We start from the raw sequence: 19,835 nt of genomic DNA on the forward strand, positions 1-19,835 counted from the left end.
TGTTGACTACAACTTAAATTCTAACTGTCCTAAAAATTACCCAAATTCACATTCCCATATTTTGCCCTTGAACCCAAATCCTCTATATCCAAGTGTTCAGTGACCAGAGAACTATGTCATCTTAAGATTGGCCCTTGGCCCATCCTTCAGGACAGATAAACATAGGGCACTAGGAGAGGATCACTGCTCCCCGAGGTGGCTTCTCTGATGCTTCTCTGGAATCAAAGTGGCATCACAGCGACATAAGTGGACATAAGTGTCTGCTGAAAGAGTTTTCACGGTTCTTTTGTGATTCACCATGTCACACACTTTAGTCCCGACCTGCCCTTTCTTCCTGTCTCTCTTTTCAGGAATATTTGTGAAGCATCTTAGAAGACACAGATAGAATTTTCCTCAGAGCAAGGAGTGGATTTGCCCGCACCCCAGGCTGACAGTGAAAGCCTGCACATGGCCCGTGCTGTGACCCCCACAGGGTCTGGTCTCCATCACCTCTCTGCAGTGTTGCCCACGGGCAGGTGCCGTCCACCTCTCTGTGCCACCTTGTCCCACCTGGTTCTTGGGGACTGATGCAAAATCCATTTGCTCTGGCTTCTGCTGTTGTGATAAATAATAAACTCCCCTTCTCTGAGCCAGGAGTTTTATGAATTCTCCCAACATTCATGAAACCGCCAGACTAATTTATTAGTTTGCAAGTAGAGTATAATAAATTCTGAGAAAAGATCCTATTTTACCACATAGCTGCAAAATAAATGGACCCTGGTGTATACAGTCTTTCTATCAGACACTTACTGATGCTAAAGAGTACAGAGCGCTGGTTCTGAGCCAGCTCACACATGGCCAGGGCATAGCTATAGCCCTGAGGCCGAATCCAGCCTGAGGCTATGGTTTGCATGAACTCAGAAAGGCATTTACACCATTAGAGTTGTGGCAAAGAAAGGACCTGCAGTAAATGACCACATGTGGCTGACCTTTTGCTATCTGGACCTTTACAAAGAAAGTGAGAAAAGTGAGATAGTTCCCTGCTGTAACTGCATATAGCCCTTCCTTGGAGATTTACGGAATCAGAAATCAGGGAAGCCTCTTTTTGGAATTTGCAGAAACTGTGTCTTGTGGCTCTGAGTAAAGAGAGTGCGTTTCTTTCCCTTCCAGCCCTATGCTCAGGAGCCCACGCATCTCCATCAACACAGAGATGCATGGGGTGTGGGAGCTGCTGGGAGCTCCCCACCGGGAGCACCCTTGGCAGACTGAGAGGGCTGCACTGGGTAGTGATGCCCAGCTCCTCTGTGGTCAATGTCCAGCTTCAGTGGCCCCACTGTGTCCTCAGTGCTGCAGCAGTTCTAGCCCGAGGACATGCGTGCACTCAGGTGATCGAAGTCCCTTCCAGCTCAGTGCTATAGCCCTGTCTCAGTCACTTTTCTCTCACTGCTGAGACAAAATATTCAATGCCTGAACTAAGGGAGAAGAGGTTTATTTAGCTCACAGTTTGTGGAGGTTTCAGTCCGTAACCTGCTGGCTCCAAGGCAGGGCGGCACGGCTGAGGGACAATTGTTAAGGGTGGCAGAGAAGCCTCTTTTCTTCCCTTGTGTTGTAAGCAGGCTGCCAGCCACAGGGCCAGTGCAGCACCCACACCATCTGCCTGCCCTCCTCTTGCACAGGCTGAGGATACTTACAAAGTGAGGCCCCTGGCTTCCTGCTGAATCACTTGGTTAAGCTTCTAAACTTCTCAAGTTAATGCAATGAACTATGTCCTGGGGGAGGGCATCTTCTACACCCCAGACTGCAGAGCGGCTGAGATACTTAGTTAAGCTTCCCACTTTTCAAGTTAACACAGTGTATCCACCTTGCTTCCTTGCATTCCTGATGACCTTCCAGCCTCCCAAGAGCTTGGCAGGCCTGAGCTGCAGGCTTCCCAGGGCGGGTCCTGGCAGGTCAGGATTCCTGCTCCTGTCCTGTGCTGAATGTCTCTCACGATCCTCCCTGTGTTCACAATTTGTCCAGTGCCATCCTTTCCTGCAGCACTGACCTTCACCCCAGCAGGACCAGTGTGCATGGCCATGCCTCAGTGGACAACACAGTGGTAGGCACAGAGAGGACGCAGACCCCACAGAATCAGAAGCCAGAACTGGCTTCCGCAGCGCAATCCAGATGGGAGACCAGGTTGGCCCAGCTCAGAGAGGTTAACCGCCAGCCCAAGGCCAGAAGGTTGCTAAGCAACAAACCTGCGCAGGCAGTGGGCCCTGAAATGAGGCCGGTTCCCTCCCCAGGCAGCTCAGGGCTCAGCCGCACTCCTGCGACTGCTGGCTCTGAGACCAGGAGGTCTGCAGGCATTGCTCAGAACTTGAGGAAATGGGAGACTTTGTATAATAGGGGAGAAGAGAGGGAAAGGAGGGAAGGAGAGAGGGAGCCAGGAGCACGGTCCATGCACACAGGCAAGACACACGCCTGCGCTCAGGGAGCCAGAAGAGTTCCGGCCATGCAGTTGGGGATAAACTGCCCTGCGCTGCCTTCCTCTGCATTTGGAAGGCAGCATGACTCTGATAAACGCCGTGGAGAGTCTCAGGCTGATGGCCCCGTGACGCAGCTCCAGATTCATGGGTCCGTAGCTCGCCGGAGCCTCACGGCCCTGTAAATACGAGTGCACAGCTCCCACCGCCACCTCCCACATGCTGCAGCTTCCTGGGGTGATTTGTGGCTCCTTCAGGTCCCCACTCGCATCCTCAGGCCAAGACTGGTGAAGGGGACGAGAAAAAAAGGGCAAACACCTGATGGTGCTGCCTGCACCGCGTGGGCCTCTGCTTCCCAGTGCCACAACTGCCCCAGGTGGGCAGTCACTGCAGACCACGCATGAGCCGTGTTCTGAGACTGGGAGACCAGACTGGGCTGAGCAGGTTCTCCAGGGGAAGTATAGCGTCCTCACTGCAGAGAGCATCAGTGACTGCAGGTTCCATCCAGGTGAGGCTCAGAGTGTCCCAGCACAGAGACTCCCATGAAGCAGGGGTGTGGCCAGCTGCTTCTGGGTGACCACGTGAGCCCCCCCCCCATTCAAAGCTTCCCCCATCGCCTGCACTGAGCACTTCCCTCTCTTCACAGCCAGAGTCCCAAGTCCTGAGACCTGGACAGTCACAGCTGGAAATCAGCGGCTTCCAAGTCACAGAGGCAAAGGAGAGAGCCTCATTCCAAACCCAACCAGGGCCTCAGGCAGGGCTCCTGAGAGACACTAAACATCCTTCCTTAAAGTCAGGGGTCAGGAGCCCGATGTCTCTCTTCACCTTATCAATGTAACACAGGATACAAATCACACGGAGATAACCGTCGGATGGTAACTGTGGTTAATAACAAGTGTGTGCTACAGAGCACTGAAGTGTTGCGATTTTTAAATCTTGTCCTTCTCCCATCCACTCTGGGACACGGGGTAGGTAATTAGTGGAGAATGAAGGAAGCTGAGAGGTGGTGGATGGATTTCGTGTGTTGTCACAGACAGAACCGACTTCCTGTGCTGGCCCTCATGTCTTTCTAGAGCACCGTACTCCCTCTCTGTGACCACAATCAAATCATTGATAAGTATTGCTGTGATGAATTTCTATTCTTTTTATAAAAGATTTTACTCATATATCAGTTATTTTCACAATGATGGTACATAACAAAACAGCCCATAATCCAATAGTTTAAAACACTCTTATTGTAACTTGTGCACTTTAGGTTGCTTGGGATAATTTCAGGAGGGGGTCTGCTAGGCTTGACTCCACTTTTCAACCTGAGTTCAGATCTCTTACATGTGTGTCCATTCCCCTGTAGCTGTGGCAGAAACTTAAGAGGAAGGAGCTAGAAAGCTGAGGCTGGGTGGGGGAACTCCCTTGTGCCTGCCTGAGGGCTACGGGCCATGGCGGGATCACTGCAGTGTGAGGAGCATGTGACCACATAACAAAGGACATGGGCAACATGCAGGGGTTCAGCCTACCACACTGCACCAAGCCAAGTGTGAACATCAAAGGAGGTTATCATCCCTTCTGTAGCAGTTTTAAACTATAGTTAGCAGTAAAAACAAAAGTTTTAGACTATTGGATTATGGGCTATTTTGTTACACACCATCATTGTGAAGATAACTGACTGATATATGGGTGAAATCTTTTATCAAAAGTACAGAAATTCATCAGAGCAATTCTTATCAATGATTTGATTGTGGTCACAGAGGGAGTACAGTGCTCTACAGTGCATGTGGCCAGGCACTTCTGTAGCGCTGGCCACATGATGGGTGGGTACCCCATCAGCACGCAAGCTCCTTTGCCCTGGAAAGGGTTAGGACTACCAGAGGCAGCCCAGCCCAGAACTGGGATATAGACATTATTTCCTTTGCTGCCATAGAGTAGTGCCAACCCTGTCATTCTGTCAGGGGCACCAATACCCAGGTCCTGCAATGTGTCATCCTGCAAAACAGCACCCTCTGAAGCCTGGTTCTCCTGAGCAGGCGGCTCCAAGAGGGCTCTGTTACGGCTGTGTCTCGCTGTCCTCCCAAAGTCAGAGGTGGATTTGCAGTGTGTGACCCTGGCATCCAGCACATGTGGTTACTAAATGAGTCCCCTGACTGGTTTAGCGTAATTCTGGGAGTGTATAGTGGCAAGGTCTTCCCCGGGTGTGAGGGTGACCTGCCAGGGGCCTAGCTGAGCTCTTTGTCACCTGCTGCTTCTGCACCGTTTTGCTGCCGTGCTGCCCGCCCTCCGTGAACTGTCTCCTCTGCCAGGCCGCCCTGCCTCAGAGACAGTGTCTACCAACTGAGCCCTCCTTATGCGGTGAGCTCAATAAACCTTTCCTCCCCTAACTGTGGGTGTTGGGTACTGTGTCTTAGCAATGAGAATAAAAACCAACACAGGCGCCTTGGCCCACTGGGAGAGGCAGACATCACGATGGAAGTAGGAGGGGAGGAGGAGGTGGGACAGGGAGACAGACGTCAGTGTCCCCAGCACATCCTCCGACACCTCACGATGCAGGCAGGAAGAAAGACAGGAAGGCTGATTGGCCCAGGGCCACTCTAGAGCCCTGGGAAATGGTGCCCTCAGCTCTGCTGGGCCCTCACCCGAACACGGATGCCACTCGAGTCCACTGGTGCCCATGTGCCAGTGGGGTTTTCGCTCAGGACGTGTTCCCGACCATTTACCTGTGCACCCAGCACCTTCCCTCAATTCACACACGGTGCATTTCCTGTGGCCGCCACCGCTATCTCCTGTGGACCTTTGTCCTCCTTGTTCTGGAGGCTGCGAGTCTGAGGCGAAGCGGGAGCAGCGAGCCCGACTCCCACCATAGCTGTGGGGCGGAGCCTGCAGCGTCCTGGCCCTGTGGGGCTGGGGTCTTGGGGTTCCCCGGGTCTCCTCTGTGTCCTTGTGTCCAGGTCTCTGTCCTTTGACCACTGACCACCGGGTCAGGACTCGAACACCTTCTTGGGAGACAGTTGAACCCACTGTACCCCAGCGAGCAGTAAATGTCCCCACAGGGCCTTCCCAGGGCACCAGCATCAGCTCTTCACGGGACTGGGAGGTATCTGGGGACAACACAGACAGTGCCCCTTGCTTGGCTTCTGCTCTCAGGGTCAGCGGTCCTTGACGACTCTACTGATGGCTCAATGCACTCCCAGGAGCCCCTGCCCCGACCCAGCTTCCCTCCTCTGTAAAGCACCTGCTCCTTACGCTTTGATTTTACACCCATTGCCTGCCTGTCCCTCTGTCCCCACGTATATATGCCTGGAGAGCAGGGCCTGAGCCCCATGCTGTTCCTTTCCCTCAAAGGCTGCTCCTAACTGCTACCGAGAAGCTTTCAGTCAGCTTTTATTGGATGCAAGGAAGAAGGTCCCAGTGAACATGTTAGCAAACAAAGGTCCTGCCCGGGGCCCAGACTTCTAACCTGGCCTCCTGTCTCTCTGCCCATGGACAGTGCGTCCCGGGCAGGAAAGACAAGCCAGTCACACCTGGCCCGCACAGGCGGTGAGACAGCGCTGTGCTACTCATTTAAAGCAGAAATAAGCTAGACTCTTCCTGCCCACACTATTTGCATTTGTTGAAATATTGAATTTTCTTGCATTTTGCTTTCAAAAAAGCACCGAAAATCACTTACTTGTTTTGTGAAAACCATTAGTGGATGTCTAGTTATTTAACACTTTGGAATAATTCTCAATCCAAATTAAGCAAAAAAAACAAAAACAAAAACAAAACAAAACAAAACAACTTCCCTATGTAACAGTGAAAATACTCAAGGATCAAAGAGGAGAAAACTGACCCCAGGATGATGTGATTCCCTCGCCCACCGGCCGAGGCCAGGCCCTCCCTCATCAGGTGGCTCCGCCTTGCTCATAACTGCGCTGAAGGTTCGTAGTTAACAGGAGAGAGAAGGTAGGGTAAGAAAAAGGGAGGTGAAAAATGGAAAACTAAAACAAAAAACAAGAGCCTATAAAGGGTAGAGGAGGCAGCAGAGAGTGGGGGAGACTGAGTGAGTCCAGCGACTGCCGCCATGTGCCAGGGATGCACCGTCCTGGGGTGCGGGCACACAGGCTGCGGAGCCCACTTCCCCAGAAGGGTTCTTTTGGCCCTCTCAGGTATGTAACCCATAACACCGAGTATGGTAAGCCAAGTACTGCCATCCCTTTCCAGCCTCCCTCACAATCCAAAAAGTTTGCTTTGTAATCCTACCGAGACGCTATTGGAACCCTGGAGGTTAATTCCAATCTACCACCGCCAATGTAACCCAGGGAGAAAGTAAAGACACCGAGATATATGCAAAGTTAGGGCAGCCAAGAGGTCCTAAACCCAATCCCCATGAGGATGTGTGGACAGAGGCCCTGATTCTAGGCCTCTCCCAGGATTTATCTTGTGAAGAAGGGGGTGGCTCAGGGATGAGTGACAGTGAGGATGGTGGGAACTCCGTGAGTAACATGAGCTGGCTAGCTAGATGGGGAGAAAGGCATCTCTACAAAATGCAGGATGACAGGCGGAAGGGTTAATCTGCATAATTCAATCAAGATAGCATTTGAATGATTTTTGGAGGCTGTTGCTTTAGTTTCTGATGTGTAAACCTTCATGCCCAGGGGACTCACAGCCTCTTTATCTCAAGGCTTGTTCCCAGCTGACATTCCTGGAGCTGATGGCTCTGCTATCCCTCTGAGCTCAGAGCATGATGTGAGGAAACAGGAGGCTGTCTGATGGCTTTAAAGATTGCACAGCAGCACCTGGCCAGCCTCATTTGCAGCACTTAGAGCCAATTGAAGAGAGACGGAAACACCACAGCCAGCTCTGTGCGTGGCAGAATGTGGACTAAGCCTTTGCATAACCAATGTGCAGCAACTGTCCTCCGTCCAGGGGAGTCGCTCGGGTTGTTTCCTACACTCAGGGAATCTCTCAGCCAGCTGCTTCCCAAACATCCACATCTTCCTTCTTCTGAGCCCCAGAGCCTAAATCCACGTGAGCTCCACCCACCGGGTCACCCTGGCCACCGCCCTTGCTGCTCTCAGGTTCCAGGTCACTGCAGCTTAGCCTGGTGCGGCGGAACCTTGCTGTCAGTGCTGGCTAGAGCTGGGTCCTCAGGTGGGTGAGTGTGGATCATTAGTGGTGGGAAGGGGAGTGGGATCCAAACACCAGTGCCATTTCCAGGAGACCCTGCAAGGACACTGTGGCAGCAGGCTGTCCCAGGGGGAAATAAACATGGGACAGAAGTGATGTCACCGCAGCTCTTGGTTGTATGCAGCAAACTAAATGTAGGCTTCCGTGTTTTCTAGGTACAGTGGCTTCTCAGTTAACTGTGAGTTACAACCTCGCAAGCACCCCAAAAGCTGGGAAGTTGAAATGTCTCATCTGCACCATGGCTTTGTCCCCAGTCTGGGAAAGGATTCACGGTTTGCTGAGAGAATATTGTTTAAGTGCCACATAAAGTCAGGGAATCATAAGCAAAGCCACTGTAAATTAAATTTTATTTTATGCTTTTTAAGTTTTGTGTTATGTAGAAACCAAATATTAAAAAGTTATGCTAACATTAAAATGTAAAAAAAATAGTTCTGTACTTGCAGAAAAATAGCACAGAAAATGTTACCAAGTAAAAGATTATCTACCTGTATTATACAGACCCAACTGATGTGAGCTGATCAAATTTGGAGTAACATTAGCTTATGCCTGAGCCTCCATAAACGCCTTAGCATGTGCCCTCGATTTAGCTGAGTGAAAAAAATGTTTATAGCCAGTAAATGCCGGTGTGATTATTCCAATAGCAGTCTTCATTATTTCTAAATGATCAAAAAGAAAAAAAATTTAACTGGCAACAATCTATTTTAAAAACACCTAACACTGTAAAGGAAAAACTGGACATTTTCTTGGCACTCCTTTACAAATTGCACCTGCTTCTAGAGTTTGTTACTGTGCTGATACGAATGACAGTGACTTCTGGGGTGCTTCCTCTCTGTGGGTGCCCAGCTGCACCTGGGTTTGCAGGAGGCCACTGCCCACGGGAAGGACCACAGGACAGGGCGGGGAGCGAGCACACAGGGCCAGAGCACGACCACTCCAGCTTCGATGGCCACTGCAGTGCTCTGGCACCTTCCGCCCACCTGGGAGCAGGTGGAGGATAGGGAGCTGCAGCCGTGTGCGGGCAGGTGGGCGATGAAGAGACAGCTGCGGGCCCCAAATCCCGGCCCAAAGGCCACATGCAGGGACGCGTGGGACGGGACGCGCCCGTTACACTCATGCTCCCCGGAGCCGGAGGCAGGCAACAAGGACTGTGAAGACGGTCAGGGTGCAACTGGGCAGGCAGCCCCCTGAAACAGACCGCGTTTCTCTGTGAGTGCAGTGGCAATCGGGACTAGAAACGTTCCCTGGGGTCAAAGGAAGAGAGGGCTGCTTGCCCCTGGGCTTCCGAGTGTAACGCACCGTCCTCCAGGGAAGACGGCCACATCACACCCAGCGCGGCATCCCACGGCATTTCCTCCTCACAGAAAGAGGACAGTGGCAGCCAAGGGGCTCATCCTACCCATAGCTACACTCGGAGCAGGGTTTCCCACTGAGGCCTTTGCTGCTTGTTGGATGAATGAGTGAATGGAGCAGGAAGAGGAAAGCCGGGCAGCGAGCTTCACAGATGAACTGACAGGGAGTTCCGAAGGGGCGGGATTCGCATCCAGCTCCGGGGTGGGAACAGAGAGGAGGAGGCTGGCACCAAGTGGGAAGGCTGGCCTTGCCTTGCCTTGGCAGAGCTGTGCCCTGGGTCAGGGCCCAAAGGCAGGAGCAGCAGAGGAGGAAGCAGGTGGGGGAGCCCCGGGGCCTCCATCCCTGCTGCTCTGCTTCTCCGTGGGCCAGGGTTCAGCGTCCTCAGAGCAGGAGAGGCCACCTCAGGATGGACAGGCTGTGCTGGACGTGCAATGGCCCAGAGGAGGGGAGGAGGGTGGGAGCGGGGCTGGACCTTGGCTTCCTCCTGCCGCTGCCCAGCTGGGGTGGATGTGAGCCCGGCACCCATGGCAGGAAGGGAGAGGAACATGGAGAGGACAGACCTCAGACAGTGCTGCGATCACCTGAACTCTGAGGGCCACAGGACACCCTGATGGAGGCAAAGCCCGAGGCAGCAGGGGGCCATGCTCCAGGGGGTAGCTGCTAGCTGGCGACTCTGGGTGAGGCCTGCCTGGGCAGTGTTCCCAGGCTGGTGGCCTGTGTTCCGGACCTCTGTCATCCCATCCACAGTGACTGTGTCAAGGCCACAGAGCTGTGACTGTCTCAGCCAGACAGGAAAGGGGGCGGTGCTTTCCAGAAATTTCCCCACCTGTAGGAAACATCTACATGGATGCCCTGAGGGAAACAGCCTGTCAGCTGGCAGCTCAGGGGTTCTGCCTGCACCCCACTGGCACTATTGCAGTGGGCTTGGGGGAGCTCACCCCAGAAGTGCAGAGAGAGAGAGAGAGAGAGAGAGAGAGAGAGAGAGAGAGAGAGAGACAGAGAGAGAGAGACAGAGAGACAGAGAGAGAGAGAGAGGCAGGGCCCATGCTCTCCTCCCGGGAAGGTTCCAGTCTGCAACCCTTGGCCAGCCTCCCCTTAAAGGTCCAGGCCCTGACTAAGTCTCCAAACTCCCCTGGGAGCCTCTGGAGATCCAGCACCAAACCACAGGGCACCAAGCTTCAAACACTTGGGAAATGGACACAGTCTTCCTAGGAAGCCGTGGGTTCGGTCCATCTGGGCCCCGCCAGGCTCTCCATGGCGCCTGCCCCTCCCAGCGCTGACCCCTAAAACCACAGCTTCTCTCTCCAGTCTAACTCACATCCTCTATCCTCTGGTCCCTAAATAATAAACTTTGTCTCCTCTTCACGCAGGTGCCAGAGGTCCTCAGTCCTCTCCTGACACTGTACCCTCAGGTGGCCTCCACCCCTATGCCAGAAAGTCCCCCACCCTCTCCCGACATGGTGACCCATCCTCCCACATAGTTACCACGCATCCAATGCCATAAAAGTGACTCCCCAACTTAGTCTCCTCTGAGGGCCCCTGCAGCCCTAGCCAGCGACAAAGGCTTTTCCTCACCTCTGTCGTCCTCTCCCACCTGCGCCAAACACCTAGCAGGAAGAGAAACTGAGGCATCACCAACCCCTCCTTACAGAATGTAGCAAATTTTAGGTGACCACGCTGGGCTGAGAAGTGAGGCTGCTGGCCCTGCCCCTGGGCAAGCAGGAGGCCACCTTTGGAGGCACAAGGCAGCTCCTTGCCTGGAGACCATGTCTTTCTGGGGCTTAGGTCTGGACTCCCTGCTGGGACGCGGCCCAGGAGAGACCATCAGCCCATGCAGAGCCACCTCCAGGGCTGCTGGCTCTGGCTCCCACCCTCCTCTTTCAGCCACAGGTGACCTGGGCGGGCGAATTCTCACAGCTTATCTCAGTGTCTGACCAAAACCTCAGCCCTTGTCCTGCCTGCAGCCTGGACATCTCTGCCTCCTCCTCCCAGCCCTGCAGGACAGACAGCCCCAGCGCCACTAGCAACCCTGCAGCAATGCTGCCACAGCACTGGCTCTTTCTTGGCCTTGTCACATCCTCCTGTTCTCCTGGCAGGGACCATGCGGCAGTGGCCTGGGTATCTCTGCAGAAGTGTGTGCTGGTGGGGCTGTGGGAGCGGCATGACCCAGGGGCGAGGTGGATTTGGATCTGGGAGTTTGCCACTATCTCTGGCCTGTGTGCTGTGGGCCGGGCACCAGGCCTAGGTGTGGCTCACTGGCTCTGAGCATGCACAGCAGCGCGACACAGTGGGAGAGGTGCTGGTGGCCCCTGACCCAAAGATGCCGGCAGTGTGGACAGGAAGAGGGCCGCGGGCAGGCAGGAGGCTCTGCTTCCAGCCGGACTGGAGGATCCTGCACTGCGGCCAGGAGGGTCACACCTGCCACCTGGGGGTGTCGGCCATGGGAAAGCTCTGAAGCCCCCCACTTCTTTCATGTTCTTCTTTATCAGCCAAAGCGGTCGCCTCCAAGGGCCACGGAGGCTGCAGGAGTAGAGAGGGAGGATCCCTGCAGCTTTAGTTAGCGTTTTCCCCAGGAAGTTTCTCCTAAGCCATGGCAGGGACCTTAGGCACATGGAGCATGTGATGACTAGGGGCATCTGCCAAAAAGCTCCAACTCTGAGCCAGGCAGGCCCAAACAGTCACTGTCACATCTGAACTCTAAAGCAAGTGAGGGGGCACTTCCTGGGGACACCAGGCTGCACTGCCACTGCCAGGTGGGACTTCCAGCTACTCCTGGCCCATGCCGCCCATGCCCCTCTGTGCCCTGGGTATGCTCAAACATAACAAACGTGCCGGCTTTGTAATTTTACTACTGAGGCCAAACATTCAGACGTGATAAAATGTACACTCACATACATAGCTGTCATAAGTAACATGTGGGAAAATTCGGTTGCGTGGCCTGTGATTTCTTCTCCCATAACTTTATTCACCGATAACAAATCAGATGCAACTCATGTTCATTGCTTCCCCCTGCCCCCATCCCTAGGAAAAAACCGTTGTCCGGAACTTGGTAACTGTTATGGATTAAAACCTGGCAGTCAACTTAACACCAGTGGAATTAAATCAGCATGGTGCTGAGCATAGATGGTCCACCTGAGGAAAGTTGCCAGCATAAATAGAGATGTGGAGAAAAAAAGCTGGGCATTGTGGGTTCTCCTACATGTTGCTGTTTGAGCCATTGGTTCTCCTGGAGGAGCTCATCATGACTAGTTTCCACAGTGTGAGCTTGATCATAGTCATCAGAGGAGCGTGGGGACTTGTCACTGAGAGTGGCAGTGATTCACTTTGGGGGAGCTCTGGTCCTCACATTGAGCATCGCTTCGTGGCTCCAGAGGGGAAGAGGTGTGTGGTTTATTCTTCAGGACAAACTCATCATACTGGCTTCCTGGCATGTACTCAACTATTATCATCATCAGAGGAACTCTGAACCTCTGTCGAGGAGGATGGCTGTGGTGCCTTTCAGGACAGCCCTGGTCTTTGTTATGAGTATGACTTCTTGGCTCCAGTGTAGAACCCTCATTCCACCAGCACAGCTCCTTCACCCTGCTGGTATAGACTTTCTGGCTTCCATCGCTGACCTTTGGGCCTTCCCAGTGCAGATCCCTAAAAGAGACTGGTGTGAGTCCTTCTTGGGGCTCTAGACCTCCAGCTGGACTTGTGGGAGACATTGTCATGGGCTCTAGGTTTTCATCTGAACTCATGCAGGACATTGTTGTGCGATTCAGGCTCTTGGATGAATATTCTATGTCTTTAGTGTTGTGGACAGATTTCCTGCACTTTTTTTTGTTAACTCTGGATGACCATCATAAATAATAGTGTCAATTCTGTGTCCTGGTTCTAATTATTCTCCTCACAACCTGGCTACAACAGAAACCCATAAATGTATGTTTTTTAAAATATAATTTTATGTATACAGATAGATTAAGAAACAAAATACAGTATTAACAGAATGATACCTTGGGTCATGCACTGAATTTGTGCTATGAGTTTGGAAAAGATGGTCGTCATACTTGTGCTCATATGGAAAGCACAGCTGTGGGTGTGTCTGTCACTTGAGACTTTCCACATGAAAACATAATTTTGCTAAGCAATCTGTTTTAGAACCAAATTGTTTGCAAGCAAAATCATTCATGAACCGAGGTATCACTGTATAATATCACCAACAATGTCCTCGTACAACTTGATTTTTTCCTTTGACATTATTTTTTAAAATTTTTGTTTAAGTGCTTATGAACACACTACAGCTTATTTTTCTACAGCTATGAACATTTCCCCCAGTCTTTCAGGGGCTTATGCAAGAGTTATCTGTAGAAAAAGCCTAAAAATACACCAATTGATCGACGTGCCGTAAGCTTTCCAAAGCATTTGCACCGGTTTAGATTCCTGCCAGGACTGGATAAATGCTGTCCTCTCCAGAGCAGCTGCCAGCCTTTGCTATTATCACACTTTAAATGTGCTTGCTAGTTTTGTGGAAGTGAAATAGTCTTCATGTTTATATGTAGTTCCTGCTTACTCACAGATGCCAACAGGGTTTCACATTTTCACTGATAATCTGTGTCTCTTGGCTTGCAAATGGCCATCTGTGTCCACGGTCCGCTCTGCTAACGGGGCCCGATGTTTGCAGCAATGCACAGCAGTTGTGTAGCGCGAGCTGTGTGTACCACAAACACCTCCCTCAGCAGCTGGCCCTTTTTCCTGTGTTCACACAGCAGTTTGCCATGTTAGAGGACTCACAGTTGTGATATTTTGCTCTAAGGTTTGCAGGCTTCTTGTGCTTGGGGTGGGGACTGCGTATGATCTGTTTAACAAGCCTCCTCCTGCTGAAACACAGATGCTTCTCGCCTGAAGGTTTCGCAGTAACAGCAAATCTGCAGTAAATCGCAGCGGCGTGTGTGTGACGGGTGATTCATGTCGTCAATTTAGGCACCGACTTCAGGGCGCTAAGTGACGCAGGAGTCACAGTGCTTTGAGCTGCTTCTGGGTGAGACCGAATATGACTCCCTGCGAGATTAGCGTTTGATTGGGTAAACTGAGGTAAGATTGCCTCACTGATGTGGATGACATTGCCTCACCCCTGAGGCCCCAAAGGGTGAAACCACATTTCCTGTTTGTGCCAGAAGCTGTGGTCTCCACTTTCAGACAGCAGGGACCTGAGTCGCAGGCCTTAATTATGAGACATAGGTCAGCAGCCCTGTCCTGTACACAGATGCATGCATGCACACACACATGCACATGCATGCACACACATGCACACATGCATGCACATGCATGCACCCCTCTGGGTGCTTAGGCCTCCTGCCTGCTTGGGGGCACCCATTGGCTACCCTGGGTCTCAGGGCTTTGAGTCTCCACTAAACCCCAGGGTGGGCTTTGCTGGTGCTCCAGTGAGATCCTGGAACTCAGAGCCGAGTCCCACTGGGAGCCTCTCTTCACAAGTTTGACTGGTTCTGTTTCTCAGAGCTCTGTAAGGATGTGTGTGTGTGTGTGTGTGTGCATGCATGTGTGTGTGTGCTGGCCTTTTCCATCTCCTTAAGAAGCCCCAAGACTCACACAGATGTGTGCATGGTCTGATTCTAAGCACATCGCCCATCACGTTTGCACCCTCTTCCGACCTTGCATTGGCCATCAGGCCTCAGCACACAAAGCCAGCTGCACCCCAATGATGGCCAAGCATTGTCCACTGCTGACCATCACCTTCTGCCCCCATTTGGCTGGGATTCAGCAGATCCAAACTGAGGGGCTGGGGGAAGAAGCAGGACAGGTCATCTTATCCCCACTCATCAGTTGCAAAAGGGGAGACCTCAGCTACTGAGGAGGAACAGAGTCTGTTAGTGGAGGGGGCTCCAGCCCAGTCTATGCGGAGGTGCACTGGGGGCCCGCAGCCCCATGGACCTGGAGAGAGCCTGTGCGCACGTGGGCCTAGCCACGGATGAATGTGAAGCCGGGGCCATCTGTGACGCACGCACCTTTGTCCTCTGCTCTTGGGCCCTTGAGGTCTGCTCCAGGCAGGGCCCGGATCGTATAGATCTGTGCCTCAGTGCTCTCTTCAGGTGTAGCAGCTGATAAAAAGGTGAGCGCCGGGGAAAATCCACGGCGCCTCCTGTCTCTTTCTCTTCAAGTTTCTTTTCCTTCTTTACTGTTGATTCTTTCATATGTACTTTAGGTTTATCTGTCACATTTTGTTCATAACTCTATTATTATTCTTGTTATAATTGTATTGAATTTATAGATAAATTAGAGATAATGTCCATTTTATTTTATTATAATCTCATAGGCAATAGTTTATTTGCCATTTAACCTAAGTCTTCATCTAAGTAAATGTATTGTAGGATATGAAAAGAATAATGATCTCCCTTCTTTCTCAATTCTTATAGCTGTATTTCATTTTCTTAAATTATTTCTCTGATAGCATCTCAAATGCAACATTGAATAGCAACGTAGAACAAAGGCAAACATTTGGTATTCTCCGACTTTAAAGAAAATATTTCTAACATGCAGACAGTATAAATTTATATATTTACCTTAAGTTGAATCAAGTTAAGAGAGATTATAACAAATATGCATTTGATTAAATAAATTATTTTTGATCTAGTCAGGTACCTTTTGTTCTTGAAAGTTGTAAATTAAATTAATATTTCATCATTTAGTAAAGAGATCAAATAAAAATTATGCATTGTCATTTCTTATTGTTTCAGTTTGCTGGATAGTTACTTTTCTGCATCTGTTTTCAAAACAAAAATGACAAAATTTTTCTTTTTGGGTAGATGTTGATCGCTTTGGTCAACAGTAACATTTTTTCCTTATAAATTGCACTGGAATAGTTCCCTGAATTTTCAATGTCTTAAAACAGTTTGTAGATGATGCAAGTATGTTTCTATAAGGGTTTTATGAATTTTCCTATAAAATGTGTGCTTTTTATTGCTATTTCTTTGGCTTGCTTTGTTTTTCAGAGAATGGATTCTTTTACAATGCTGATAGTTTTACTTAATGGATTTTTAGGATTTGCTAATTTTATTTAGTATATTTTTAAAAAGAGAAAATTATTTATCACTGTCTCCAGGTTCATGTGAACAAATACCTAAAGTGTTACTAAGAGCACTATGATCTCTAGTTCAGTGACCCTTCTTGTTTTCTCCTGGCATTTATTTCTGCTTTTCCTGTGTTTGCAGTGACCGGCCTGGGCAGGTTACTTACTTTGTTAATCTTTTCAGCTAAACAAGTCTTAGCTTTTGGTCTTCTTTGTGTTAGTATCACATTTGCTGTGGCGCTGGGCCTCAGCATTACCATCCACCTCACTTCACTTGGTTTCACCCTTGAGGTGGGTTGGTAATTGGTGGTCAGCCCATGACACCAGCCGACCTGACCTGAGTCAGCGTGGTGCTGAGCGTGGTGGCCCGCCTGAGGACTATTGCAAAGATAAGAAGGAGAGCTGGAGAGGAGGAAGTGGGGTGGTTGGTTCTCCGGGACGGTACTGCGGGGCTTTTTTCCTGACAAGAACTCAGCTGTCCTCATTGTTGGAAGAGCTGGGCACCTCACTGTTGCTGAGGGTGGCTGTGGTGCTTTCTGGGGGAGCCCTGGTCCTTACTTTGAGTGTTGTTTCCTGGCTCCAGTGCTGGCACAGATCCTTCACCCCACTGGCACAGACCTTCTGGCTTCCACTGCTGACCTCGGGGCCTTCCCAGCCCATATCCATGGTACGGACTTGCATGAGTCATTGTCATGGGCTCTAGGCCTCCAACTGGACTAAAAAGCTATCGTAACATATAAAAATTCAAAACTGGGCAAGACACAAACATGAAAAGAGTAGCATTTTTATACACCAGTAATGAGCTTGCTGAAAAAGTTAAGGAAGCAATTCCATCATAATGTCTGCAAAACCCACAAAATATGGAAAATAAATTTACCTAAGGACGTGAAAGGTCTTAGTGATTAAAATTATAAGCAGACTACAAAAGGTAGACAAACTATTGGAAGATTCCCTGCTCGGGGACTGGAAGAGTCCGTGTTGCTAAAGTGACTGCGCTACCCTGAAGCAAGGTTTAGATTCAGTGCTGACAGAATTCAGTTCATAGAAACAGAAAGCCAGGACCCTGACACGAGTGCTGCACCACAAACCCGGCGGAGCTCAGGCAACCATGGGGCAGGGCGGGGGAGGAGAGAGAACACAGGCCTCGCGATTCCTCAGTGCTAAACGCAGCACAAAGTGTGAGCGGCCACACAGTTCCTTCTGACAGTTAAGCGTTTTTCACAGAGACCCCAAACACACACAGTAGAGAGGGGAGGGGACGGTCTCTTCCATGAACAGCGCTGGTGAAAGGGGACATGCACAGGCGAGGCAGTGAGACTGGGTCATTTCCTCTGCCTGTACACAAAAGTAAATTCAGGAAAGTGGATCCAAGTGCAAAAGTATAATACTGAGACCTGAAACTAAAACTACAGGAGACAGAAGGGAAACACTAAAGACATTAGTGCAGGCAGTGATATTTTCAGAGGACGCGAGGCTCCAGGAAACAAAATGAAAGGGACGGTGGGAGTACAGCGAGCTGAGACACCTGTGCATAGCAAGGAAAGTCATCAGCAGAGTGAAAACACCCCACAGAAGGGGGACGTCCCCAGAGAGACGACACACGGAGCCACCATGTGACCCGGCAATTCCGCCCCGGGGTATGTGTCCACAGGGACCTGAGTAAGCACAGTGTACTCTAAAAACACATCACCGTCCCTGCCTCACCCACTGTAGGCAGACTGTGGAACCCACGCGCCCTTCAGAGCTGTGTGGATTTGTTAAATGTACGCATTTCAGTCATAGAGAATGCAACCATGTTTTCACAGCAGCATGAGGGTCTGGAGGATGCTATGGTGGGTGAAATAAGCCGGGCATGAAGAGACAAGTACGGCACATTTTCATCCCTATGTGCAAACTACTGAGTCAATCACAGTGAGGACGAAATGGAGGGGGTGGCCATGTGAGCCTGGGAAAGTGGGCGGAGGCAGAAAGGAAAGAGGTTCCCTGAGGACACCAGGGCAGCGGAGGGCTCCCTCCCGGACCTCTCCAGGACAACAGAGTGACAAAGGTGGGGACGTCTACAGTGCACCTCCCAGTGGCTCTGAGGACCTGACATCGCCCGTGTGTAAGATCGATCAGTGTTTGAGGAGATGAAGTGTTAATTTCCCTGACTTTATTTTTACACATTGTACTCAGGTGCTGAATTACCAAGCTGTCCTGCAAAGCTGACGCAGTAGAGCACGCACATTCCCTTCTCCGGGCATTTACATCTGTCCTTTGTGCTGTGCTGGACAGGAGGCCAAGCACGTGAGCTGTCCGGAATCTGTCGCCAGTCCATTGCTACAAATCCTGTGTATGTAGCGGAAGAAACACACCCCCCCCTTACCATTACTATTACCATTACCACCACATTCTGCCGGTGGTCTCCATCTGGAAATGAAAACTAGATGCTTAGCTATTGACCAAAGGGTCTCCCTACAAAATTCTCTAAATTTTTTCTTTAAATGCAAGACTACTGAAATATTAAAGATTAAAAGATTAAATATTAAAGATTAAAAAACCTCATACCAATCTTGTCTGTCAACTTTCCACCACTATGACAAAGTAACTCAGATAATAAACTTGAAAAGAAAAAGGGTTTATGCTGGTTTACAGTCTTGGAGGTGCCAGTCTAAGGTGGGCTGGACTCTGTGTTAGGGCCCAGGTCATGGCAAAGGTTGGGGTGAAAAGGACATGGTGAACCAAACTGGTGACCTCATGGCTGGGGATTCAAAACAGAGCAGGAAAAGAGGTTGGGATCCCATATGCTCTTGGAGGACACATGACCAATGGCCCGAAACCTCCCAGAGGGCCCTCCAGCTCCCAACTGTGCCGTAGCGAGGACCAAGACTCTAACACACGGGCATGTGGGGGACAACCCAGACCCAAACCCCAGCACCAAATCTCGGTTTGCTCCAGCACATGTAAATGGACCTGGACACACATGCAGTGGTGCAGGAGCTGCGTGGAAGCTGCTTGTGTGGTCCCCACGCTCCGTGAGGTCTCGGGGGTGTCCTCGTGGTTGGCTGGGCACCAGTGTTACTGTGCTAACTTGGTCCAGGTCCTAGGAAGTCTGGGCCTCTGTGAATGGACGGTGTCCAGCCAGGGCTGAGCTGGCAGTGCCCCTGCCATCTATAGAGCGTGTCTCAGTGGGGTCCCAGTGTTCAAACTCAGATGGATGAGGAGAGTGGGTGACACCTGCAGGTCCAGGTGGATTCCAGGGTGAGGCGCTCTGTGGCTTCAGAGCCCTCAGCGAATCTGTGTCCAGCCTGTCACCAGCCTGGGGGAGCTGCCTTCCTTCACCTGCACCACTGCTGTGGATTAAGAAGTGGATGTTTGTAGACCTGCGGAGGTTGACGTGAGACCAAGAGGCCTTGAGGAGCCCCGTGTGGGGAGGGAAACCCTGGACACCGTCGGCTCTGTCTCCCCCGGCCAGCGGCAGGGTGGGGCTGCTCCCCAGCTGCCCCGGCCAACACACACTCTCGGGAGACAGTGCAGGTGGGGTCTCGCTTATCATCCCTGTAAGTTTTCATTCTGCACTGATGCAAAGCCTCCTCAGGATGCAAAGCCTCATCCTCTCCTGCCTGTCCTGTCCCAACCCTGTCCCTGCCCTGCTGTACATGACTGGCCTGCAGTTGGGCACCTCCCCAGCAGTGCTAGCTGAGGGTGACAAGAGCATGGGTGTCCAGATTTTATTCTGCATGGCATGAAAGCAAGGTTTTCAGAAGTTTAAATAACTCTTCTACACAGGCAAACTTGCTGGTTTTTAATGAGGAAAGCAGTAAGACTATAAATGGGTT

Source organism: Cavia porcellus, unplaced genomic scaffold (assembly GCF_034190915.1).
Source record: "Cavia porcellus strain 051 isolate PalLab524CR breed Dunkin Hartley unplaced genomic scaffold, mCavPor4.1 scaffold_26, whole genome shotgun sequence".
NCBI classification, from domain to species: Eukaryota; Metazoa; Chordata; class Mammalia; order Rodentia; family Caviidae; genus Cavia; species Cavia porcellus.